Source organism: Desmodus rotundus, chromosome 2 (genome assembly GCF_022682495.2).
Source record: "Desmodus rotundus isolate HL8 chromosome 2, HLdesRot8A.1, whole genome shotgun sequence".
Classification (NCBI taxonomy): Eukaryota; Metazoa; Chordata; class Mammalia; order Chiroptera; family Phyllostomidae; genus Desmodus; species Desmodus rotundus.
This window is the reverse complement of record NC_071388.1, coordinates 46,130,485-46,157,343: the sequence shown is the minus strand read 5'-3', so window position 1 is coordinate 46,157,343 and position 26,859 is coordinate 46,130,485. Positions and strand designations below refer to the sequence as shown.

At 40.2% G+C, this 26,859-nt stretch overlaps 1 protein-coding gene across 11 annotated transcripts in view; it reads right to left on the bottom strand.

Annotated features, from left to right (window-relative positions):
• Positions 1 to 26,859, bottom strand: part of LPP (LIM domain containing preferred translocation partner in lipoma) — a 633,676-nt gene that overhangs the window by 438,349 nt on the left and 168,468 nt on the right. The window contains exon 5 of one of the 11 annotated variants that reach the window (XM_053918206.1): positions 24,377 to 24,491. The exons of the other annotated variants lie outside the window; for them this stretch is intronic. The gene's annotated coding sequence lies outside the window, so the exon portion shown is untranslated. The remainder of the gene's footprint in view (positions 1 to 24,376; positions 24,492 to 26,859) is intronic. 11 annotated transcript variants of the gene reach the window in all.

Sequence of the window (26,859 nt, the reverse complement as noted above, 5' to 3'; positions counted from 1 at the left end):
CAGCTGGAAAACTCAGGGAGGGAAATCCAAAGTCATGGTTGCCGTGGTTGTTACAAACGCCAGAGAACAGACTCAGTTTCTTTGGGATGTCTCTCTTCTTTGAAAATGTCTATCTCACACTCTGAAGAAAAAAGGAATACTTACATGTACTGTCTTCTCTGAAGGTGCTCAGACCAACCACAGAGTGAAAGAAATACTAGGCAAATGCAGCAATGCTTAGATCTCTCAGGAAAAATCACTAACTTCTTCATGTCATAAACAGAAACATCCCTGATACTCAGAAAAGAGAAGCAATTTCATGGACAAGAAGAAAAATTTCAGGAGAGATGAGGTCATACACCTAATGGCAGTTTTGGTACCAGCTCCAAAGGTGGCCTGGCCAGGGCCTGCCAGACCTCTTTGGGCCTTAATTTCCTCATCTGTAAAATGGAGACAACAATATCTGCTCTGCTTCCCTCAGGGGTGCTTATTAGGGTCACGTGAAACACTGAACACAATACTGTAAACAGCAGACTGTGTGTGTGTGTGTGTGTGCGTGCAAAAAGAAAAATTATTAATAAAGGAATTTCAAAGGAAAGCTAAGAATGGTGCTTCTCAGAGCCTGACAGCAAAAGGAAATATAAATATAGCAGTGATTTTACAATTTCATAATCTGGGGGGAAGAAATGGTGATCAGAGTTGTGACAAACAATGATGTCCAAAAGAGAAGAGAAACCAGCTCAACTCTGTCATAATTGTCTCGGTTCCCGTAGCACACACAACAATGGAAAGACCGCAGGGAGGGGCAGGAGCAGCCTCTGTGACCGTGGCACCCCAGGGACCTGGAGACACTGGAGCAAAACAAGGACATTTCCACCTCCATAATTATAATAATCTCATAGTGTGGTTCTCTAAGAATTTTTGTGTGACTTCACCACTTTCTCAGCCCTATCTCTTGGAAAACAGAAACAATGATCATAACTCAGAAGTGAAACATAACACTGACAGTTCTTTAAAGTAGTACAACTGGAGGGTACGAAGCCAGCTCCGGGGGCCAGCTCTAGGTGTGCTCACCTGAATGGACAGAAATACAAAGGCACACGTCTGCAATGCAGGGCCCAAAGAGCAAGACAGGACCTAAAGAGCATAGACAGGAGGGAGGCAACAGAAGCAGTAGGTCATCACAGCCCAAACCACTCAACACTGAGGAAAAGTGGTCCTCTGTCCTCACTCTCCTGGCAAGGAGCCAGGCTAGGACACAGGTAAGACACAAGCTGCAAATCAAGTCCCCCGCCCCTAGGCTCAAAGTCACAGGAAGAGTCACAATTCAGGAAGCAAGATGGCGCCCTCTTGGTGGGCACTGGGCTGGAGTTATCACAGAGGCCTCCAGGGCCTTGAGATATCAGGTGGCAAAGAGAAGAAATAAGCAAAATAAATCGAGCCTACCTTTAATTCACTGAAGAGAAGACCACAGTGGCAAACAAATATAGCCAAAAAAATAAAGAAAGAAAAACAAAGTACATGCCCATGCACAACTTCAATAGCAGTTGGGGAAATGCAGATTAAAACAGCAGCTACACACTGCTTGTCACACACAGACTGGCAAAACGTTAAAAGATTCACCAAATTCGCTTTGGGATTGGATGTGTGGGAAGCTAAAATTCACAATAATATGTTTTTTTCTCATAAACAGATGTGTTCTCTATTTACATATTAGACATACAACTTGTCTATGGCTACTTTGGTGCTACCGTGGCAGAGCTGAGTGGTTGTAACAGAGACCGTAAGCCTTCAGAGCCTAAAATATTCACCACCTGGCCTTTTACGGAAAAATTCTGCAGTCCCCAGTTCTAAATGAAAAAGTGTTACTGCTTTCAATTGCTACAGATATAATAAATGTTTTTTTTTCTTAAACCTTTTACTATTTTTTAACATGACCTTTCATGCATATCAGGGTCTGTTTTGATATATATTTATGATATAACACTTTTTCATTAGTGCCTACCAATTATCCCAGAGCCATCAGAATAATCCTTCCTTTCCGGGATGTTTCAAGGTGGTCCCTTTAGGCATAGTCAATTCCACATGCAACTGCTCTGCTTCCGGATGTGTTATGTTACTGCAATGGTCCCACCTAGTCCATCACAGGTCCGTCACCATTTCAATTAGGGTAGTTTTACAATGTGCTATAGCGTCTGACCAGCTGGTCCCTGTTCCCCATTACTCTGCTTTTCAAATTTCTCTTAGCTATTTTGCCTTCTTTTTATCAAAATAATTTTGTGCTCTTTTGTTAATACTCAAAAACAATTAACTCGAAAGTTGTCTTGAGATTACATGAAATCACAGGGAAAATAACTACTTAATAACCTTTCTATTTTTGTTTAGGAATAAGATACACCTTTAAATTAATTCAAGGGGTCCTTCATATGACTCAAAAAGTTCTAGAACCTCTTTATACAAGCCATGCACAATTCTCATTAAAATATTTACTCTTTGTTTTGCTGTAAACACCTTCCCAATGATTGCAAAGTACTCATTTTCCAATGACATATAAAAAATATACCTAGAAATGAGATGTGAAGAGACATGTTTAACATTACAATAACCAAGGAAATGCTAATACCAAACAAAAAAACAACATATCTACTGCTGGCACAATTGGAAGATACTGACTCACACATTCCTGCTGCAGAATTAAAGAAACATCCTCTTTAGAACACGTCATCAGCAGATTTGAATAACCATAAAATTTAACCTCTGACCCTGATATTTAAAACCTCCAACATCATGCTGAAGACTTGATGTACTGTTATGTTTATGCATAAAAATGTTAATCACAGCAATATATGAAAATAATGAAATAATTAACACATGGTATAACCACTCAATGAAATATTAAACAGATATTAAAATTTTAATCATTCAAGAATATGCAGCAATATAGAAAATGCTTAATGTATGATGCCAAGTGATACATAGCACCATGGTAATTTATACTAATAGCTAAAGATTGGAAGGAAATACACACACACACACAAAAATAATAGACCGCCTCTATATCGAGGTGGTGGAATTATGAGTAACGCTTTTCTCTACTAAATGCTCTGAGTTGGACAGAAAGTTGCAAGATTATTTACACATTTTTTTAAGAAGTGGGGACCAATTTTTAAGTGCATTCCAGATCTAAGATCTGCAGTGCTTTTTCTGTTAAAGGGGGAAGAATGAGGCTCAGGCATGTGAACTGATTTTACGAGGTCCTACAGAGGAGTCAGTCCCAGGCAGCACCAGGCCTAGAACCCAGGACTCCAGGCTTGAGAAGCAGTATCCTTTCCTGCACAGTAGTTGCTTTGTCATTTTTCTAAGGGCTCACAAACTCTGGGGTCATTTTAATATTTTCATATATGTGTTATAAATAAATACATGAAAATAACAATGTTCAATTACTGCTCTAAGATAGCAATGGCTATAAGAATCCTACAAAATGCTTTGATGTGCTGGAGTTTGAATGAAACTTCTTTTCTAAGTAAGTCTATTCGACAGAGTAGAGGACATCAAAGTATGTCTCTTCTACAAAAGCTTGCTTTTGTAGAAATCGTCATTTCCTCATCGAGTCATAAAGCGATTCTAGCGCTAAGTTAAGAATTAAGTCAATATAAGGTAAATTCTGGCACTGCACATTCACTTTAGAACCTGCAAAGTTCCAACTTGCAGTATTATCCCTCCAGGGGAAAACATTCCTTCAGAATTAAAAGCTGATGAGAACTATTTCCTTGACTTTTCTCCCTGCAGCCTGACAACAACTTTAGCAGAAGAGGTGTTCAGATTCCCATACACACAATGGATAACCGTAATTAGTGTCTAGCATCCCATTATGCCTAAAGATAACATTTGGAGCCCATATGTATTCACTGTGTTTTGAATTTTGAGGGGTTCTAATTAGATCCCAGTGGAGGTAATATTTTGAAAGGAACAACGTAAAAGAAATCATCAGATAAAAGACAGTCAAGAATAAATGGTTAATAGGGCAAAGAGACTGTGTGCATGTGTGCGTGTATGTGTGTGTATGTGTGACTTCAGCACTATCTATTGAAAGCACACTTTCCAAGAGTCTGATCAACCACCTCCAGTGACTGGTGAGAGGGTTTCCTATTTCCTGATATGCAACAGGCCTTTCTCTTAATGTCTGTGGTTTACTACACAGTGACACCATCAAATATCAATCATCAACCATCCCTCATAATATTTTTGGTTCACCTTCTGAAAAAAAGCATACATCCATCATTCCTCTTTGCTATTATTTAAATCATGATAAAATAAAAATTGCAGGGCTGGGATGCAAGCTGGGATGAGGCAGAAGCCAGGTAAGATAGTGGGGGGCAGGATAGTGAAGGATAAAGGGGGGTCAAATATATGGTGACAGAAGAAAATTTGACCTTGGGTGGGAAGTATACAACACAATATACAGATGATGTACTAAACACTTGAAACCTATAAAACTTTATTAATAGCACCCCAATAATTTTTTAAAAATGTAATGCAAAAGAAGAATCACCTTGGCAGAAAGTTAGAACTTGAGGGTTACAGATACAGTGAAAAATGAGTATACTGGCAATTTCCTGAGCATCTGTACTTAAGTTTAATCTTTTCTTCTCACAAACTTCTAATCCATGCTTTTGTACCTTTAATGTTGAAAGTGTCCTGGCCCAGCAAGTGTTAGACCTCCCACTGAAGATGTCTGTCTCCTCGGCCAGAAGCAAAGCTCCCTGGCGATGGGAACCACTCTTTAATCATCTTTTTAAGATGTAAAAGACCTTACAGAGTGCCTGGTACAGAAAATTAATTTTATTAAATAAACTGTATATCTATTTACACCAAACCATGATCATGAGGTGAGAATAAAATAGAAAATGTTGAGAATAACACTTACCCACAAAATTAATTGAAATGGATTCTATGTGTTCATGAGGCCTATATTCAACATAATAAAATAAACTTACTAAGTATTCTAATAATACATGGCAAAATATTTTCTATGTCTGGTATCATTCCTGATTATGTCTAGGAACCAATGTGCCACAACAGGATAAAAAAGAGAGTACAATTTGAGCTAGAATAAAATAGAATTAGATTCAAAAGTAGAATACTCAACAAATTTTAATGGGACAAAAGTCAGCAATTTCATCCTAAAAAAAAAAAAGATTAAACAGCAAGAAGATGCTAAATAGCAGTGAGCATCATTGGAAAGCACAGAACGGGCATGTTTCATGAACCAGCAACCACACTGACTTGAATCAAATATACAGGAACCCTTTCTAGGCCTACGTGTTCTCTCAGGCAGTTGAACCCTACATCCCCACAGTGTTTTGATTGCCAGAGAAAACACTAACGTCATCATTGCTGGGGAACAGTAACAGTCTCAGGAGACTCTTAGATGGTGGGAGGACAGCACATGTGCAGAGGGTAAGACGCAAGACAGGGGACCAGAAAAGTCAAAGAATAAACTGTTTAAGTTAACACCCCACTAACTCCCAGGAAAAACTCTTCAAAAAATGCTAAAACAATAACAACAACCTCTCCCCCCCAAAACAAAGCAGAGGAAAAAAAAAAAAACCATAAGACCCTAATTAAAATCATGCATGTGAACATCTAATATACATAACTCTCATTGTTTTAGGTACTGAGGAAGCTACAAAGAAGTGTATGTAAATGCAAAGGAGGAGCGTACCAGAGAGTGAAAACAAACATCACAATTACTCTACATAGATGCAGAAAAAGGTGATTTCTTTAGAGTCCTTTTGAGGAGTTTCCTCTTCCATTACTATAGTCAAAAAGTAAACACCAACTCTTGAGATAGTCAAGGTAGACAATATTATTAACTTCATTTTACAGCCTTGGAATTTGATGAGAGAAAATCCATTATTCAGCCAACAAATAGCGAATAACCAAGCTTGGACTTGAATGGGTCTACTAACATGTAAATAAATAGGAGTTCCACTACATTCAGCTACCTCTCTTCAGCCTTAGTTAATATACATAAGACCTGGATGAACACATCATTAAGTGACAAAAGGAGGTTACAGGAGTTCAGACTGGTGGACATTACCTAGGTTAGGATTAGCAAGGGTTATTTGGGCAAATGGAACTTGAGGTAGGTCTCACGCTCTAGGAAAAAAGAAGAAATAGGGTTTTTTTTTTTTCTCTCTCCTCAAAAGTTCCTTGAGCCATGTCATCTACTGCTATGATTTCATTATATTTTGACATTTCCCAATTCTAGTCTTAACTTTTCTTTTAAACTCCAGCCTTGAACACCCAGCAATATATTTACAGAACTCTCAAATCTGAAAAGGTGAAATAACTCCCATTCTATTCCATACGCACATAAAAGTGGAGCTTCCTTCAGTATTGCCTGTTTGAATAAAGGTTACCATCCAGTCCCCAAAGTCATTTATCAGGAAGCCTGCTCTGTCCCAAGGTAAGGCACTGGCTTCAGGGACTTGGCTATCCCTCCACATTGTTTCATGTGTGACAGCTCCACTGAGAACCTCCTAGGATGAAGAGATGTTGTTGGCCACAGAGGAGTAAAATAATACCCAGGTCGCCTGACCAGAAAACCATTTTAGAAACAGTAAAACACTCCATTACTAATAAATAACTCCATCTTAGCTCTCAATGGCGTTGAATGCTCAATAATCCTTGTTGAAAGAAGGAAGGAAAGGAAGAGAAGAAAGGACAGAGGGAGAAGGAAGAAGAAAAGGAGACAAGAAGAGAGGGAGGGGAGAGGAGGGTCAGTGGTCAAAAAGGAGGATTTTTAATTTAATTTAACTGATTTTTATCTCTTATTATTTGACTAAACCTTTGTTTTATTTTCTCTTTAATTTATTGGGGTAACACTGGTTAGTAAAACTATATAGGTTTCCAGCGTAATTTAACTTTAAAATATGTCTTAAGAGACTCATTGTTGATTTTGGGTTTGTGTTATCGTCACATGTTGACAGCTATGTGTCTTTAATCACAGTACCATCCTGGACATGTTCACTTCTCTCCGGGCCTCTACTATCTATTTATTATAAGAGGGTCAACCAACTCCAGAGTCTAAAAAAGGTAGAACAGAGTAATGCAAAGGGCAGGAGGTTCAGAATGAAAAACTGTGAAGATCTGGGTTCTGGCATTGGGCCACAGGGTTTGAGTCTAGGTTCTGTCACCTACCGGCTCTGTGACCTTGGGCAAGTTGACTTCACTTGCTGTGGGGCTCAATTTCAAAATCTGTGAGGATCAGTTGTAAAGACTGAATGATATAAGTAAAAAAATTCAAAATACTATATGTGATTCTTTTTCTCTGAAGGAACTTAAACCACTTGAGAATGCTAGGGGGTGGTGATGAGACAGAAATATACCTCCACACAAATACAGATAATGGTGCAAACAATTTCGGGAAGCTCATGAACCACTAATCCTTAATTTAATGGCCCTTGAACCAGATGGCCATTAAAATCTCTCCTCTTGCAAAGTCCTGTGACATGAGCAGTTCAGAAATAGGCAATGAGTGATTCCTCCAGGCTTCAAGGAATGCAACCATAGGTCAACTACACTCGGGATACTGATGACTTCCATTTGATTGTCAGGAATCTGACAAATGAATGCAAGGAACACATCCAACGCCATGAGTCCAAAGGAAGCCTAAGCAAACTAAGACTCTGCTATGGATTGAATTGTGTCCACCTTAAATTCATACACTGAAGCCTTAATGTCATCACATTTGAAACCTTAACTTCAAATGTGATGACAGTTAGTGATGAGGTCTGTGGAAAGTAATTAGGTTATCATGAGTTCCTAAAGGTAGGGTCCTGATGGTGAAATTAGTGTCCTTATCAGAAAAGATATCAGAGAGCTGGGTCTCCCCCCATCACCATGTGAGCACATAGTGACACGGTGGCCTTCCCCAAGCCAGGAGGAGGTAAGGTATCACCAGAACCGAACCTGACTATACTGGCATCCTGATTTCAGACATCCAGCCTCTCAAACTGTGGACAAAATAAATCAATTTCTGTTGTTTAAGCCACTCAGTCCCTGGTATTTTGTTACGGCAGCCCGCACTGACTAATACAGACTCTGCACCCAAAACAGCACATTACAGGGTCCTGCAGAGACAATCGAATGGGACAAAGGGGCCTGTTTCTTCATGAAGCAATAACACATACGCAGTGGACTTTACCGCGAAAAGGCTGCCTCATCTCAAGTGCTCAAGAAATAGCATTTTTAACTATAATCTATAAAGGTTTATTTTTCACATGCTTCCAAAAGTTTAAAAATAACTATAATGGAAAAAGTCACCTTTGCTTTTTCTACTTGCTCCACCAAACAAATATGTAAAGTAAGAGGCTGTGAAATATGAAGAAATAGTCCTTGCAAGTTAGGTGTTCTTGATTTCACATGTGGCTCTCCACTACCAACCTGGGTGACCTTCCTGTACAATTATCTTTTTTTTTCAAATTATATACATGGAGTTATATTACTCTCCTTTTGAAAACACCTGTATCCTGAAAGAATTACATATTATTCCTATTTCCATAATCTGCTACCAAACTGTATTTCCAACTCCTTCACCTATAACATCTCCCAAAAGTCCTACTCTGCAGATCCAATATTCTACTTTCAACCTAAAACTACAGCGCATATTTTCTTATGAAGGTTATTCTCTTAGCTCACTATACTGCATCATCTTGGGGTAAACGTCCTTCATTCTCCAGCAATCAAAAACTAGCCCTGGCCAGGTAGCTCAGATGGTTAGAACATCACCCCCACACAGCAAGGTTGTAGGTTTGATCCCCAGTGAAGCCACACACAAGAATCAATGAATGAATGCATAAATAAGTGGAACAAGTCAATGATTCTCTCTCTCTCTCTCTCTCTCTCTCTCTCTCTCTCTCTCTCTCTCTTTCTCTCTGCCTTACTACCAAAAATCAATCAATAAAAAATTTAAAAACAAATCATACCAGAGCATGGATGAAACTGGAAAATACTATGGGAAGTGAAAGTAACCAGTATGATTCCACGTAAATGAAATGCCCAGAATAGGCAACTCTAAAGAGCAGAAATTAGATCAGTGGCTGCTTAGAGCAAGTGAAAAAGGGTTTGAATGAGGAGTGAATGCCAATGGGTACAGGGTTTCCTTCTGACGTGACAAAAATATCCCAAAATTGATTTTTGTGATGGTTGTACAGCACTGTAAATATAATAAATCCCATAGGCTTGTATACTTTAAAAGAGTTAATTGTACAATATATGAGTTAGAGCTCAACAAAGCTATTATTTAAAAATAGAAAAGAAAACTTATCCATCCACCTAGGTTCTTCAAATGCCATATAAATTTCTTCTCCCCACTCTATCAGTTAAATCCTTCTCTGAAGACCCCTCAGAATGTTATTTGTACCTTTGTACCCCTGGTTATCATATTTCATTCCTGTTGGCAGCATAATTATGTTTCATTATTCCCTGCCCACCTCCCACACTAAAGTATGAGTGCTTTCAGAGAAAAACAGACCTGTATCAGACACTTCCACACCTGGCCTCTCTAACAATTAGATTCTTTTGTGTACATTAGGAAAATCTGCCCAGTCTCATCCTGGTGAGTGAGGGGAAGACAAGGTTGGAGTCCTACCCCCGCCGCTGGCCCGGGAGCAGGACATCATGCGTGGCAACAAGAAGCAGCTCTGCCGACACCCTTCTCCTGCGCCCCTCCCACAGTCCAGGAAAGCGACCCGAGGGAGGCACTCTCAACGAATGTATAAAAGCACGTGGAACAAAAAGAATAAGTCAGATGCCATTTCTTACAACCAGACCCTCCGACACTCCAGCAGAAAGCTCAAGGAATTCATATTTGGGTTTTCCTATACCAGTTGTTTATTCTTGCATTACTTAATGACATGAAAAGTGTTTTTCTTACTAATTGGATTCGAGGGCTTCAGGTGTACAAATGCAATATAGTGAGTTATTTTAAAACATTTAGGTAATAAGGAAAAAGAGACAAGTTTTTTTTTTCTTAAGTCAATTTACAGTTACTAAAACAGGTTATAATACTATGAAAGTCCACCATTTACAGAGGGGACAGCAAGAAAATACACTGAAAGGAGTTTTATCGTCAACCCAGTTTCTGACAGTTCTCCTCTCTCAGCTGCCACGAGGGCTGAGCACCTTGTGTGAGAGGTGCCTCATCTGAGCCCATTCCCCTGTGCCCGTTGTCACCTGTATACCTCCACTTCTTTCAGGAAATCTACCTTGCCCCCCAAACTAGGCCAGAAAAAGGAAGGAAAAAAACGTGGTTTAATATTCCCAAAATACCTTATACTTTTCCTTGTGGCACCTAACACAACCATAATTACATAATTACCTGTGAAATTATGAAGGTGGCGGTTGCCACTCCTAGACCAGAAGCCCTGTGATGGGAGGGTTTGTACCTGCCTGGCAGCCACAATTCTGGTTAAGAGCCAGAATCTGGCTACGGTGAGCACTTAAGAACTGCTTGTTGACTGAATTAACGAATTCTCCCCACCATACTATACTGCCTTAGAGTATTATTAGGTCCTTGAAAGCAGGGATTATGTCTAATTCATTTTGGTATTTCTATTACGCCTGACTCAGTGTCTGATAGGTTATATCAAAGAATTTATATGTAGATGAGTAAATAAATGAACTCCATAGTGGATCAATTATGGGATTAGCGAGGCTATTCGTGGTGCAATAATAGTAAAATAAGCACATTGAGTGGATTAGGAGTTAAAGTCAACCCTCCAAGAAAGCTGGTCCCAATAATAGATCTTGGAACAGCACCACACAAAGAAGGAAGACAGAGTCAGAGATGAAAGATGTCCGTGGATTTATGTCAATTTCCTTGGGCTCCAAGAGTCAATTTTCACCCTATTTCAATGGGTGTGACTCTTTCCCAGATGCGACTGGGCTACAAATCTCATGTTGTATCCAAGCAGAGCCCAAGAAAACCAAGCCTTTAGAAAAATAAAATAACGACAAAGCAAAAAGCAGCTGCAACAGCCAGAAGGCTCGTAAAACTCAGCAGCCCTAGGAAAGTTGGAGTGAACGGGCCGTGCAGAAAACAAAGGGCTGCAACTTGAAACTCGTCTCCCCTGTGGAGACTTGTCCAGAGTTGCACCTCGGCAGCCTCCTCAAGGGGGTTTTGATGTGAAAAGGTCATTTTGCCAAACACAGTTTTGGTAGACGCCAACAGCAGACCTCCTGAGGCGTTCAAAGAATCTAAGGTTTAGGCAGAAAACAAACTGTGCACATATAGGAGGATACTACCATGTGCCAAACCCTGTTTAAGACACGAGGAATACACACTCCAGTACTGAAAACCTGCAATCGAGACACAGAAAATCTAACTGTAGAGTTAAATGCCAACACCACCAAAACCTTATGAGCTAAACAATAATTACTGATGCTGACTAGATGGGGAGCCTAACAATGCGCCCCACCTGGGATCACTGGCGAGTTCTCCAAATCTATCTATCTGCCATCATTCAGGGGCACTGGAGCAGCGGTTTGAATCCTGGCTCCACCACCGTTCCCTGGCTGTGCAGCCCTGGGAAACTTATATGAGCTCTCTGTGCTTTTGTGTGAACTCATCTGTAAAATGAAGATTATGATAGCCCTCAGTGAAATGTGAGCTCTAATTAATAACCAGTGGCTAAGCCTGTGAAGGCCAAAAAACTGCCCTGCACAAATACCAGAACAGAGGGGCCTTACATTCATCTGGAGTCCAGTGCCACTTTCACAAAGAGTACCACTCAGGCCCAGGGAAGGGAAGGGACTGTGGAGTAAATCAGTAAATCCGGCCGATCCAGGAGGGCAGCCAGGCCTGGTGATTCACAATGACCGGTGCTATTCACTAACATGTGGAGGGGCTGTCAGAATCCAGTGAGCTCATGGATGGACCGCGCTTCAAATGGTACCCAGCTCAGAGACAGCAGTGTGTATCTGTCTGCTATGATCAGTGATAATAATAATGCCTGACATATATTTATAGGGCGTTTCATAGTTCGTAAAGCCTTTTTGTATCAATTATTTCATTTATTCCACACAACAACTTAAAGTTAAAATCTAGGATCATGACTCTGCAAGCCCAAAGGAAGAGACCTGGTCAAACGAGGCTCAGGAAGTCCCTTCGTTCTCCCAGGATCCCATAGCTAGTTGGCGGAGAAGTGCAGCTCAGAACCTGTATTTTCATTACTGAGTTTAACGCACTTCCCTTCACATGATACTATACCACAGGTACAGCTAGCACCAGACTACAGATTCCCCAGTATCTTTTTAATGGGTAATTTCCCATGACCCTTAACCCATCAAATCCTTCTACCTAAAAACAAAAACAAAAACAAAAAACTCAGAGGCATAGGAATTTTATTTTGCTTTTGTTACTACTGGGTTAAACCTAGCAGAAGAAATATCTGCTTTAGATCAGAGCTTTCTTCCCTGTCTATGGAGAGACAGGAAACACCCTTGCTGAAGACAAGGCAACGGAGAAAAAAGAGGCTGGAAGAAAGGAGGAGGAGAAGAGGGAGAAATAACCACACACTGATGAATAACTAAGCCATATCCCTCAAGCTCTTGGTGATAAGCCAGATCTTCTGATGTAGAAAACTTGAACACCACCTTGCTGTAGTCATCTCTCAGCCTGCTCAAACAAGACAGACTGACAAAATGTGAGTCACGTCCCTTTTTTTCACACGAATCCCTTAAGTGAATAAGTTTCTCAAGTGAACAGTATCAAAGGACTGGCCTGAGGTGGGTAAAGTCCTCCTAGAAAAGAGACAGCCAAGGGTCTTCTTACCCTGAGGATAAAAGAGTCTGTAATTAGGGGCATTTTCCTCTATGTATGTACCATCTATGTATGTATCATCTAGGTATGTATATATGTGTGAGTGCATGTATAAGTGTATGTATAGATGTTACTACCTTACCTATGATCTAATCAAGAGAGACAAGTAGCGCCTTTCTTTTTAACACCATGTACAATAAGAAAAAAAAGGTACTGAGCAGGTAAGTGGGAGACCTTGATTTTCGTTCTGGTTTTGGCACTAGCAGGGAGACTTGGAAAGGTTACCAAAGCATTCTGGGCTTCTGTTTCCTCATCTGTCAAGTATGGGCTTGGAAAAGATCAACAAGGACCCTTCCAGCTTAAAAGAAAAAAAAAAGCTAATATCCTAAATAAACAGAAAAAAAAATGACAGACAGTCAAGCCAACTATTTCAGAGAAGCTAAAGTAAGTGTTTGTTTCCTCCACAAGCCCTGGCTTTGAATGCAAGAAACATGTCACAGTTAAAATCACCCATATTCATGGCTTCAATGGTGAAAAAGTCTACCACCAAAAGCCAACAAACAAAGTTTTGCTTAAAAACAAGCTATTTTCAGGAACAACTCTCTGAGTTAAAGCCCTAATTCAGAAAATTGTGTTTGGCAGGTAAAACACTGTCTTCTTTCTGAAATTATTAGGCTCTAAAATTTGTGTGTGTGTGTGTGCATATGTATCTTTTTCTTCCCTCCCAACAGCATTTCATATCAAAAGTGTTTGATCCTGAAATAAACCTGCAAGTTTTCCTGTGGAGAAGAGAGGGCAGATGAAGGTCTACCGTTTAGCCCAAACGGCTTTGTATTTCACACAAGATTATTATAAGATGACAGATGTGAACCTTAAGAATTTTAACAATAAAGTTTGCTATCCAAAGAATGTTCCATAGAACACAGTCTGGGAAATCATCTATAAAATGGTTCCATTATAAAATAAATTTGACAAAACCTGCATTTAACAGAACAGAAAGGAATGTTGCGGTTATTGTTTTTACCTGTAGGCCTGCTCAGAGTTAATCTTATTCAAGATACATGGATAATCTTCCAACTGGTGCTATGGTAGCAACCGCTTCCCAAACTGACTTGACCATTCGTGGAACGAGCATTCTATGAGCACACTTTCAGTAACCGCTGCCATGAAAATGACAACAAATCATGCCAAGGACATGCGCGGCTTTATCCACGACAGCATCCCTGCCCCTATAAACTAAGTTCTACCATCCAATTAGGACCTTGCATGTTTACCTCTATTTTTATCTATTCCAGACTTTATAGTAGCTACAAGGATACTCAACTAAAAACTTTGACAGTCAAAGTAATTTCTATTTCTTGACTTTGTTGTAATCCAGAAGGAGCCCCACCCCAGAAGGGATGGCTGCCATTTCCATACACTACAGACATTGTGATATCAGGCAACGCTCAGGGAACTTCCCCTTACCATCCTTCTCTCTTTCATTGCCAATTACTTAGAATCAATTATATTTAAGGCAGAGAGACAATGAAAGATATCAGGCAGAGCTGACAAGACAATTGGGCACTGGTGGTGCCCGTATTTAAAGGAATGCCAGCTATACACATCAATATTTGTCCCAGGCCTCTGTTTTCTCACATTCAGAACGAAGTAAGTGGATTTCACAGTCTCACACTGCATGATTGATTCTAGGACTTTGGGGGTGGCTTGTCGTTATCCCCAAAGGCAATTCCAAGGATGTTTTTGGCAAAGGCAGCAACTTAGGAGCCAGTGTTCCCTGTGGCAGGATGGCACCCCAAAAGAGCACTGCCTGGATAACCCTACTACTTGCAAGGTCATGTTCCAGGGCATTGGCTAAGACTCCGGTCTCGTCACTCTGCAGCTATGCCATGTAGTATTTGGCCAGCAACATGCACATTACTATGCCTCATCAAGTCACTTGCTAAAAGCGACTGTAAATTTAAAAACACCCCGACATGGCAGAGAGCTGAGGCAGGACACCAACAGTATTGAAACACACTCAACGAACCACCACAGGGAAGCTGGTGGCATTTGACTTATAATGACCCCCTTCCAGAGGAAAAGTGTTTAAACACCCAGATCTATTACCCAGAATACAATGTATTCCAGGAAATACTCTCTTGTCTAACTCCACTCAGATACATATTTTAGGACAGAGGACAAGAGTGATTTTAATCCTGGCTCTTAAGAAAAGGAAGAAATAAGAAGAGAAAGGTGATGTTTTCATCATAATTTTATAAAGCAAAAACCACTTCTATCACCCTTAAAAGTGATCTGAGGGAAAAAATAAAGAGCATTCCATAGTTTTCGTTATAATCCCTCTACAAACATCCAGCATTTTCTACCTTTGTCTCTCCTACTCTCTCTCCCTCATACCCCCACACACAATAAAAACAAACCCTTGTCACAAGCACTTATTAGAGTGCACCAGCAGGCTGGCCCCGCTCTCCACTTTTTACACATGGGCCTGGAGACTGTGAAAGTCTTACTCACACACTCCCAGGCTTTCCAACTGAGGTACCACCTGCAATAACAGTTTTCCAAAGGGTCTGGATGGCGGCCAGAGGGCAGCATGAGGGATATGTGAGAAAATGAAGTGCAGCTCACACTCTTTGCTCAGCCTGGGAAGTCTCTTCCCCTTTTCTACCAGGTTAAATTCCACCCTGTGTTCAGGTTCCAGATCAAATCCTTCCTCCTCCAGGACGATTTCCTTCATTTGCTCCACACTTGCCTCTAATCCCAAACCAAAACTAATATGACTCTCTTATAGTGACCACAAATACCTTAACTACATCTCTGAGTATTTAGAAATACTATCTAAATTTGTGACTCGTATGGAGATATCTCTAGTGCATGAATTTTCACCAATCTCACTCTCCCATCCCCTCCCCCCAAAAAAAATCCCTTAGGGTCAGGGACTGAGTCTAGTTGAATTCAATGAATATAAAGATAAAATCTGTCTAAAGAAAGAATTCAGACAAGTATATAAGTAGTTATCATACAGGAAAGATTCTACTAAAGACAAGGAGACAGGAATAGATTAAGGGTTCCAGGCTGAAAGTTAAACAAGTCCATGGGTCAAAAGTGTAACAAAGATCTTCACACACAGAACAATACATTGCCTTAAAAAATGGAGGCAGTTAAGACTAAATGAGCACAAACTATGAATGAGTCAGGCAGAGTCTTAATCAGTCCCCAGGTATGAACTCTTAAAATCCTCAAAGTAACCTTAGAGGTAGGCACTGTTGTTCTTTCCATTAGATAAGGGAATAAGGCAAATGAGTTGCAGAGAGCTCCTGCAACTTGCTGAAGCAAACAGTACTGTCTTCAAAATTTAGCCAAGAGATTCTAGCTACTGTGCCTGCCCATCATGCCCTACTGCTTCTGCGGAAGACTACCGACATCCTGCGAAAACAAAGAGGGGTGTGGCACTCTCTGCAACCCACTCAAAGGGGGATATTTACAAAAGGACTCCAGAAGTGAATCACATAGGCTAAGAAAAATTTAAGGATAAACATCATATTCTACAGGTCTGCACCTGTATTTAAGGAAAGGTGAAACTCTTGGAGTTTCAAAGGGGAAGACTAAAGTTGCAACCTTTTCGAGTTTACCTGACTTCCTCAAATTAGAATTTACTCTTTACTGAGAGCAGTGGGGCTGATCTTCCAGTTGCACTGTTATTTTATGAGTGACAGAAATGTGGTTGTTACCTTGACTATTAACTTCAGAAATGCTTCATGATGACTTGACCAGCATTTTCCTTCCAGAAACGGTTAAAGACCTTTCAGCGAAGAACTGGATGTGAAAAATCAAACTTAAATGGCCAAAGAGAGCACCTTGTGGCCAATCTTAATAATACGCAATTCTCAGTTGAGAAATTTTGTAGTACATCAAATCCTTGATTCTGTGCAAAACATCTTTAATCTCATACCCTGCTAATCACACAGCTGTTTAATTTCCCTTCCCATCAGTTGTGAAAAAATAAATAAATAATAACTATAATAATTATTTAAGGAACAGTTGGGTCTCAAACAAAAATTGAGCTCAAATGAATTTTCCCATCTGGAATTACTAATGGAATAGATGGAGAATTGACTGGATACAGTTGATGTGAACTTGTATTACATTATTATAAGTATTAAAATGTAAGGCTTTGAACATCAAAAGCGTCTCACATCCTGCCACAGAATGTGAAGTCTACACTGCACTCTCAGACAAGCCTGGCACCTGATCTCCTGTTCCAGCAGACTTTAACAACCGGTTTCCTTTCACTGTGACCTTTTCTCCTCTCGGACACAACAGCCACCGCATGCGTGTGAGTACTGCCTAGACTTGCCATCATGGGCTTGATGATCCGGAGCTGGGACGAGGGAAGATCACTGTCTTCATATTGCAAACATGGTACTCTGATCAACGCAGGGAATAGAAAAGAAGCTACTGTTAAGGCTAGGAGTCAAAACGAGAATGGATGAGTGAAGGATGGAGGAGAATTTTAAATACCTGGAGGCAAGAGAAAGAGGAGGTCTAAAGGAGTGTGGTAGTGAGGGTGAACCAGCTTTGCAGAAGAGAGAAGCTAATGACCAGGAAAGAAAACTCAAAGAGGGGAGTGGCAAAAAGAAACATTCTGTAATGGAAGGGACAAATGTACTAAAGGGAATAAAATAAGCAAGCAGAGTCACAGGGACCAGAGTATTAGTAGGGGAGCTTCAAAGGAGATATCCTCATATTCTGTGTATTGATACTTTTCCCATAACCTCAACTAGAAAACACTAGCCAGGGGTGTCCAACCTTTTGGTGTCTTTGGGCCACACTGGAAGAAGAGGAGTTGTCGTGGGCCACCACATTAAATATATTGCAATGTGTAATCACAAAAAAGAAATTTCATAATATTTTAAGTAAATTTACGATTTTGTATTGGGCCCCATGTGGACTGCATGCAGCCCATGGGCCATGGGTCGGACACCCCTGCATAAGAAATGCTGGGAGTAGTGACACACTTTATCTTCATGTGACATGTTCCTATCTGAAGTTCATTTGCTGAAATCCTTTCCATTCTTCGATGTGCGCTCAAATGCCACCTACTTGAGGGAACCCTCCTCCAGTTCCCACGGCATGCTGTCTGCATCTCTCCTTTGTCGCCTAGGTCATGTTGCTTTTTAAACCAGCTAGGTATTTATTTATTTTTATTAAATTTATTGGGGGTGACATTAGTTAATAAAATTATATAGGTTTCAAGTGTACAATTCTATAATACACCATCTGTATATTGTATTGTGTGTTCACCACCCCAAGTCAAGTCTCCTTCCATCACCATTTAGCCTTCCTTTCCCCTCTCCTACCTCCCCTCCCCCGCTTTCCCTCTGGTAATCACCATACTGTTGTCTGTCTATGAGGTGAAAAATTTCTAGTCATTTATGTTTGTGTCTCTCATTGAATTGTAAACTCCATGAAAGAAGAAATTACATTTAATCATATTTTTATTCCTCAATACAAGAGCTAGGTTCTGCGTAGTAGGCACTTAAGAAGTAGATATGTTTTCTTAAGAAAATCTAGAAGAGGACACTTCCTTCTGTAAGTATTCTTATTATAGGAAACAGAATTTTAAGGATTTACAAATTTACCCACTAGCAAACACCCTACAAACTCCTGCAAATGACAACCACTGTTCATATTTCATTGTTCTTCTCAAGTTTACATCAGTTCAGAATATGATCACAGTTTGCATACTCATTATCACAGTCTACCTGAAGAAAGAGTATGATGTAAATACAACATTGCTACCCGGACCTGAGCACAGGCTCACAACTGCCGGCGTGAAAATCACTTCCAGGGATCTAAACAAGCTTTCCCAAGATGGCAGCCTCCCCTTAGCCCCCCTCCGCTCCACATCTCATTGAAAACCAACGGCATTTCCTTCATGCCTCGTCATTAATGATAAAGTGAACGAGTCACCTATACAAAAAATAAAATAATAAAAAATAATGTACTAGGAACATTATTGCATTTATATATTCATGACCTCACTTGACCTTTTCCAGGAGTTTCTGCAACAAGAAGAAATGGAATAATTATTTTAGAGATTAGGAAACAACTCCACAAACTGTGATTTGCCCTAACACACACAGCTCACATAGGGTATGAGATTCCCCACCCAGACATTTGTTCATTTTCACCAAGCTGTCTCCTTTCTTCTCAAGTGTTAACCAGGCACAAGAAGTTGATATTGGAGCCCCTGAGACTTTCATGAATGGAAAGATATCTAATTTGTATAGGGTTCTATGAGAATATAATAGAGAAAGGAAGGAGGAAGGAAGGGAGGGAGGGAGGGAGGGAGAGAGGAAAAAAAGGAAGGAAAGAAGAGACAAAGAAAGAAAAGAAGAAATAAAAAGAAAGGGAACCTTGGGCTCAGATACTTAAATTTCCTGAAAAACAGGAGTCCTGAACTATACTTTAAAGCTGTACTCATCAAAGTGAGCCCACAAACTGACAGTTTCAGAATCATCTAAGAGTTTGTTAGAAGTACGCATTCTCCCACACTATGTTTTCAGACCTAGTGGACCGTAATTACTGAGGGTGAGATTCCCCAGGTGATACCAACGCAGGTCAAGTTCAAAATGTGCTGTTTGGAAGTTAAGGGGAAGACCTGGCCAAAAAATGAGAAGGTATATTCCAGGAGGTGGGAAATGACATTAAAAATAAGGAGGCTCTGAATCCACAAAACTAAAAATATGTTAGCAAAGAAGGTCTAGAGCAATGGGCTAGAGAGGAGGTACCCTGTTAGGTAAAGGTCTGGCTCTAGCAGGGGTGTCCAACTCGGGGCCCGCGGGCCGCATAAGCCCCAGGATGGCGATGAATGTGGCCCAACACAAAACTGTAAATTTACTTAAAATCTTTTTTTTTCCCTCATCAGTTTTCATTAGTGTTTGTGTATTTAATGTGTGGCCTGAGACAACTCCTCTTTTTCCAGTGTGGCCCAGAGACACGAAGAGGTTGACACCCCTGCAAGGTTACAATGAAGTCCTACGCAGAGAACGCTGATTGCAGACAGAGGAGTGCAACCTAAGCACATGGGCTCCAGAGTCACTAATACCCGAGCTTAGAATCTTAAGGAGAGAGAGCGTACAGACCTAAAGAACAAGATCATCATGTCACTCGGGACTAGAGGCCACATGGGGTTCGGGGCAGAGTCTCTTCTACAACCTGGAAGAACATGGGTTCACCAGACAGACAGCTGGGGAAAGGAGCATGGGACAGGTCCAGGAAGTAAAACATGATCTACTCAGTGAGGTACCCTGGGAGTCAGCATCTTCATTTATAAAAGAAAAGATGAACAATCCTGACCCAGTCAGATTGTTGAGGGGATTAAGTGATGGCTCCTAACATAGTGTTCGGCGTGGGGCAGGCGCTCGATGCAGTCCACTGCCTTTCTTTCCCACTCAGGCCAGTGCAGAGTAAAGAAGGAAATAGGCATCATGCCGCCCCTGGGGCTAGTGAGTAAGCTGCTGACTTTAACAATGTTTTCTCTTAAAATATTCACAGGGCAGCCTGCTAAAGGAGTTCCTGTGGTTGGTAACTATCACACTTCGACACATTCCATTTCAAGACCTAAGCCTCCTTCACTTCCTGCTTCTCGCTCTTACTTTTTTCTGAGGGGCTGCAGGTTCTCAAGTTTATCTTGAGCATAGCTTTCTTTCTAAATGACACATAACAATTTCCACAGGCAAACGTACTGTAACTTCTTCTTTCAGAATGGGGCTTTTGGTTGCCCTGAGAATGGATCCACTTCTACTCTTAGATGATCTATTGGAAAGTGGAAACAAATCAGTCCAGCCAGTTAGCCGGAGGTCCACGGAAGTATGTCTTCTAGAATATGTTAACTATGGTTGCTCAAGGGAAAATAAAGTCCCAGAGTCAAATGAAAGCAAGCTGATGGCTGTCCCACAGGGCTTCCTAAAACATTTATCACGCTAATGAACACTGTCATACCTATGAGAGCGACAGAGTACGCAGCACTTCTCAGACTTACGTGAGCACTCCTTTCAGAGTGGTATCTCCTTAGACAAGTATTTAAGGACCATGCACGGAAAATGATGAGTCAGAGCATAATATAGGTAAGGCAGGGATCATCTATTTGCCTAGAGTCAACTCCCAGAAAGACTATAAACATGGGAAAGTATCTTTGGCATGCTTTTGTATCTTCCCATTCACTGCCCTACTCACTGTTTTCTCCCCTTTCTCCACAAGCCCCTTTTCCTCCCCACTCCTCAATGCAACTCTTTGGGAAAGTCTTTGCTTAACTAATCAGCATTCAATGAACTAACACCTTCTTTTTCACCACCCTGCACATTGATACCTCTAGTCCATCATCAGTCCATTTGCTTAGAAAGCATCTCCTTTTGTCATAATCCCGCTCATTCAAGGACAATTCAAATGCACTTCCTCTACAAAGGCTTCCTTGATCCCCCACCCTCCACCCCAGTTGGAAATAATCATTCTTATTTCTTCTCTGAACTTTCCTAACATTGAGTTTCTACTTTCTACTTTATAGTTAGTTGTGTGCTGTCTCATCTTCACGAGTTGGTTCACCTCTTCCCTAATGTTTGCAGACTTGTCATCTTGTTTTGGCCTTACGACACGTGGGGAGGTAGAGCAGGCAGGTGTAAGTACACTCATTGTCCAGAGACAATGTATCTTAGCGGATAGAAAAGCAGTGGTTGGAACCAGACTACCTGAGTCCGAGTCCTGGCTTTACTTTTTATGAGCCAGGTGATCTCAAGTAAGTTGAGTAAGTTTAATGTGTAATGTCTCTGGCTCTCAATTTTCCATCTGTGAAATAATGGTAACAACAGCACCATCCTCAGAGGGTGGTAGTGAGGACTGAGTGAGTTAATGATGCAAAATGCTCAGAATAATAACTAATTCAATAAGCATTTAGTGAAAGTCCCAGAAAGTTTAGAAGTGGCCAGGTCAGAATTTTCCAGATTTATGCCACGTTTCTTCCCTCAATAATGCTGTACTTCCATATAAGTCATCTATTCAGTAAATATTTATTGAGATCACAAATAAGCCAGGTGTGACTCTGGGCAACTGGGAGACATACAAGACAGACAAGGTTCTGAACTCAAGGGCCTTACACACCAGCAAGGAGGAAAAGAAGGCAGAAGGAAGTCCATGCAAAAGTAACATAACTAAATATACAAGATAGCAAAGTGTTTTTTGTTGTGGTTTGTCCTTGCGTCATCCTTTCCATCCCCATAACCCATTATCCCATTCTACTTTGAGCAGAACTACACACAGAATGCTTCCCGTTTGATTTAAAGTGTACATCTAGAGTTCAACATTCATTTAAAACATTTTGCCTCATGTCACAAATTTCTTCAGGAAATGAACCAAAAATCACTCCTGGATTTTTTTCTAATTATCCTGCACATGCATTTGGGGGCATTCTTCCCCCACCCCAATAAACACAGGTGCACCCCAGTGGCAGATCTGTTGTCTCAATAAAAGAATATTCTGTCTTGGCACTCAGCAACTGCTTCTTGATTTACATTGTTTTTATGAGATTTATCACCAGAGAGATGTTTCCCGACAAGAAAGTGTCATGCACAAAACTGTTGACTTGACTATTCTCTCCCTTCAGAATTTCAGCTATTAAAGGAGTTAAATCAAACTAATCCCATAATTTAATTCCTGAGGAACTTTGAAAGTGATGCTTCTGAATCTAGCAAAATAGTCATTCATCTTCTCTCTTGTGTTTAATACATGCTATTTTTTTTCTATTAGAAACATTTTCTCCAATTTATTATGTTCCAACGTAAAGGCTTTTCATGTTTCTTGATCATTTGTCATTCATACAGTCTCTACCTGGATTCGTAATTCACAATGCTTTTATTTTCCTGCCCTACCAATCGGGGGGATGCACCCCAAGCTGTACCCTGCATAGTGGATAAAGGTGGTGATGGTTGTGGGTGTCTGAGATGGAGGGAAGGAGAAAGTGTTGGATTAATTAAAATTTCAAGTGGTGGGTGTCCACCCTCTGCCCCAAGCTGGCTGAAACTCTCTAGCATAAGGAGTAGCATTCATATCCTTAACCAGAAGCAGATGAAATATCTGTCAAAGTTTCTGTACCTTCCTACATCTATACTTGTTCTAAACAATGGTCTTTGCTGACCTGAAATCTGTTCAATTGGAAAGCTTATTAAGATTAAAAAGATGCAAGGATTAAAATCAGACATAGCTGTGATCTCAGCTAGTGGTCCTTCCCACAGATCTCAGTCTGGAGAATCCTCTGCCACTGAAAGAAGTTCCATGGAGACCTCACGAAACACAGGTGGAGCCTGAGGCCAGATTAGCCAAGATCTGTTGCCATGGTTGCCCACTGGAAACTCTCAAGAAATGAGCCACAGAGTCAGAGAATGCTGGCTCTAAATCATCTTGCAGAGTGGCTGCCAATAGGTAGGCAAATTGGTCATTTAAGCAGTTGAATTACGCATTTAATTTAAATAGCACATAAAACTAAATTAAATCAAATCTGAAAGTGGAGTTATCAGTAGAAGAGCCCAGAGTTCTCACAGCCAACTCTGTATCCCATCATCTGAGATCATACATTTACCCACAACCTTGGGGCTCCTGGAAGCTAAGTTTAAAAGCCACTGATCTAATCTCATTTCAATATTAACAATTCTTCAGAGGAAACTAAGGCCAGAAAATCAAGTGTCTTCCATAGACACAGAGACAGTAAGTTGCATAGCCATATTCTCCTGCAAGAAACCGTGTTGCCTTTTCCAAAGTATAAAATGTTTGTATTTTATAATTCTGCCCTTGTAGTAGGAAGAAGTTGGTAGAATCAATGTACTAAGCAAAATTCAGAAATGTGCCCAAGGTGAAGGGGTGGGCAATAGGTCACCTAAATTATACCCAGGGAAACCCAGCGTGGGGAAACACAAACATCCATTCCATACGTGGAAGTTTCATGGGATGGTTCTGTAGACAAAGGAACAAAACTACATAGGAGAAATTCATTTTAGCTGCTATAATAAATGTGTCAGGCACAAAATCAAACCACTCTAAAATGATGTGAAATCCATTCAATTCTAAGTGCAGAAAAACACAGCAGCATTTATGTAAGGTGTGGGAGACACGTAACCTAAATGTGTTCCTTGGGTTAGTAACTTGAACTACAAATTCACTAAAAAAGTGTGAGAAGCCTACAAGAAAGAGCATTGAGCAAAAAAACATTGTGAGACACATTTGATATAATAGTCATATGATTAACAAACTGTCACATCAAACTTTCCCACAACGTGGGAACACTTTGACACTTCGTATTTTTAAAACTGACATTTTGATTCATTACTGTAAATAGCACGTCGGGTAAAATATTATGACAAGGAACATATCATATATATGTACATATATATGCACTCTATATATTACATCTGTATATTTTTCCTAGCTCTGTAACATTTTAGAATATACAAAACTTTTTCTTACAGCGACAGTTTTGGCCAGTATGTAAACAGGCTATTGCACTCCTAAACTACTCACTTCTCTTGTAGGAGGCAGATGGACAAGTTTCCTCGTTCCCCAGAAAGTCTATGAAGCGGAGGGATTTCAAAAGTAATAGGATGACTTCTAACGCGATTCTGAATAAGCCTGCCAACTACAAGGAAAAGATGTCATCAAAGTTGTTTTAAGTTACTGCACCTGAGTTCACAAAATTCACTGTCACAAACTTACATAAAACATTTCTCTTGTCTTCAGGCTGCACCTAATCTACTTAAGAGAAACTGAGACACACAGATGCAATTCTAAAGTAAGGCAGACTGCTTCAAACATGCAAAAAAGGTGCAAAGTGCTGCTTTTTCTTTCCTTTTTCTTTTTTTTCCCCCTTTTCATTAGTTAGTGTGTATATGCATTGCTTATAATAAATGCCATGGTCTCTAAATCATTGTTCAGAGTAAAGTGATTCAATTGAATTAAACAGAGTGTGGGCATCAAAGGGATCTGAAGAAATTCAGAGAGCTTGTGAGAATAGTCAGATTCCCAAGACAAACTTCCTTCTCAAAGAATAGATATAAAGACAGTGTTAGATCCCCACCTGATACCAAACAATACCATTGTCTAACGTTTCATTTTACTTACAACTCTAAAACAAAAGATAAATTATCCATCCCCCTGAACATCCAAGTGTCTGTTTCAATTTTTTTTTAGTAATTCACATTATTATGCACTTTCAAACTATAGACAACTTTATCAAAAGACACACACAGACATACACACATAAGACACAGACCCACAGCATATTTGTCTTACGCATTTTCTCTCTGGGCATTATATCATTATTATTCAACTCATCCTCCTCCTTAAACACCTGGAAAATTAGATTCTAAAGGGAAACAGAAGATCTATCTATATATATCAAGATATTATACTCACTACAAACAAGCCTTACCTCTCTACTAAAATTTAAATTAGGTAATGATGTTTTTCCTTAGCATAAAATTAAAAAAAAAAGACTGTTCCACATTTATGGTTTTTCAGAAAGGATGCAGAAATGTTATCAAACTTATCCAAATCATGTAAAAGTTAGTAAAGCATAATAGATATTATTTAATGAATATGGCCAATATTGAGGAAAAACCTACAAAATATCAGTATCAACCAAAATCTAGACTTTAGCTTCAGCACTCAAAAATTCTTGCATCCTTCTTTTATAATCAAAACAGGGTGTCATTTTGTTCTTAGCTAGATTAGTCCATTCATTCAGGGCAGAAGACTTTTTTCCCCCATATTCTGAAGGCATCCAAATTTATTTAAAGTTATTCTGAAGTCTATTTCCAACTAAATGATATAGCAAATAAGCAAACTAAAGTATATAGTACTTTTTTTTCCCTTGGTCTATTGAAAAAAATCAGCTAGAGTGCTGTCCAAAGCATCATAATAAGTCACTGTTTGAACTTCAGTCCTCATAATTATTTTTCCAAACTCTGAAGGGGAGAGGTTATAACCTTAAAAGGCCGGAGACTCCTTAACAGAAGCTGAAACTGTTGTCCATGGAACAACATCACTTCCAGAAGTACTGGGAAAGAGTCGAAGTAACATCATAACACTTGAAGAAAGAAGACCCAGATGCAAATAAATCCCTAACATGTATTCCTTGAAGTGAATTTCAGCAGCTCACATGACTTTAGTTTCTTTGTTGTAAAATAAGGATAACACTAGACAACATACTGAGTTTTCTGAAAATTAATTAAGCATTTACAAGAAATCTTAAGGAATCCAAATTGGTGAGAACACTGTTCCCCAAAATCAAAATTCACCGACTTCTACTGTCAGTAAAAATTTGAAGAGGTCACCTAAATTCAACTCAGTTGAACTCAATAAAAAAACCTACTCAATGATACTCATGTGTGATGTAAGACTATGCCAGGGGTCTTGTTTAAAGCAGGGGTGGGGTACACGGACAGCGAGTGAAGGAAGGAGGAAGGTCTACTCATGTCACAGTTTCTGCCCCAGGACCCTGTGATCTCGGGGAGGAGACAGTGTTTAACACGTGAACTACCTGAACAATACTTAACACTATAAAGTCATACAAAAAAAAGAAAGAAAGAAAAGTGGGGCTGACAATGGCTTCATGGTAGTTTAATGTGAGGTCTTACATAAGGTCAAAAAAGGGAGCAACAGAGAACATGACGTTGTTTCCCCCTGCCCCCTAAGCATCTACTTCTCAGTGACCGAGCTGTGGAATCTGGTAGGAAAGGGTCTCTGCAGATGGGCACTGGTCAGTGGCTCCTCAGGCATTCACTCTGGGCATCTATCACCCCCACACTAACCATGATTCCCCTCAATTCCTCATTCCCTCCTCTGCACCCAGCTCCTCTCCCTCTCCTTATCTCCTATGCCCTTTCCTAGGGACAGCGAGGTCCCCAGGCCTGGATCGTCTCCACCCACGGCCTTCTGGGCTGAAAAGATGGCTCAAGCAGCACTAAGTGTTACAGAACTCTAACATTAGAGGACTGTGAATCAGG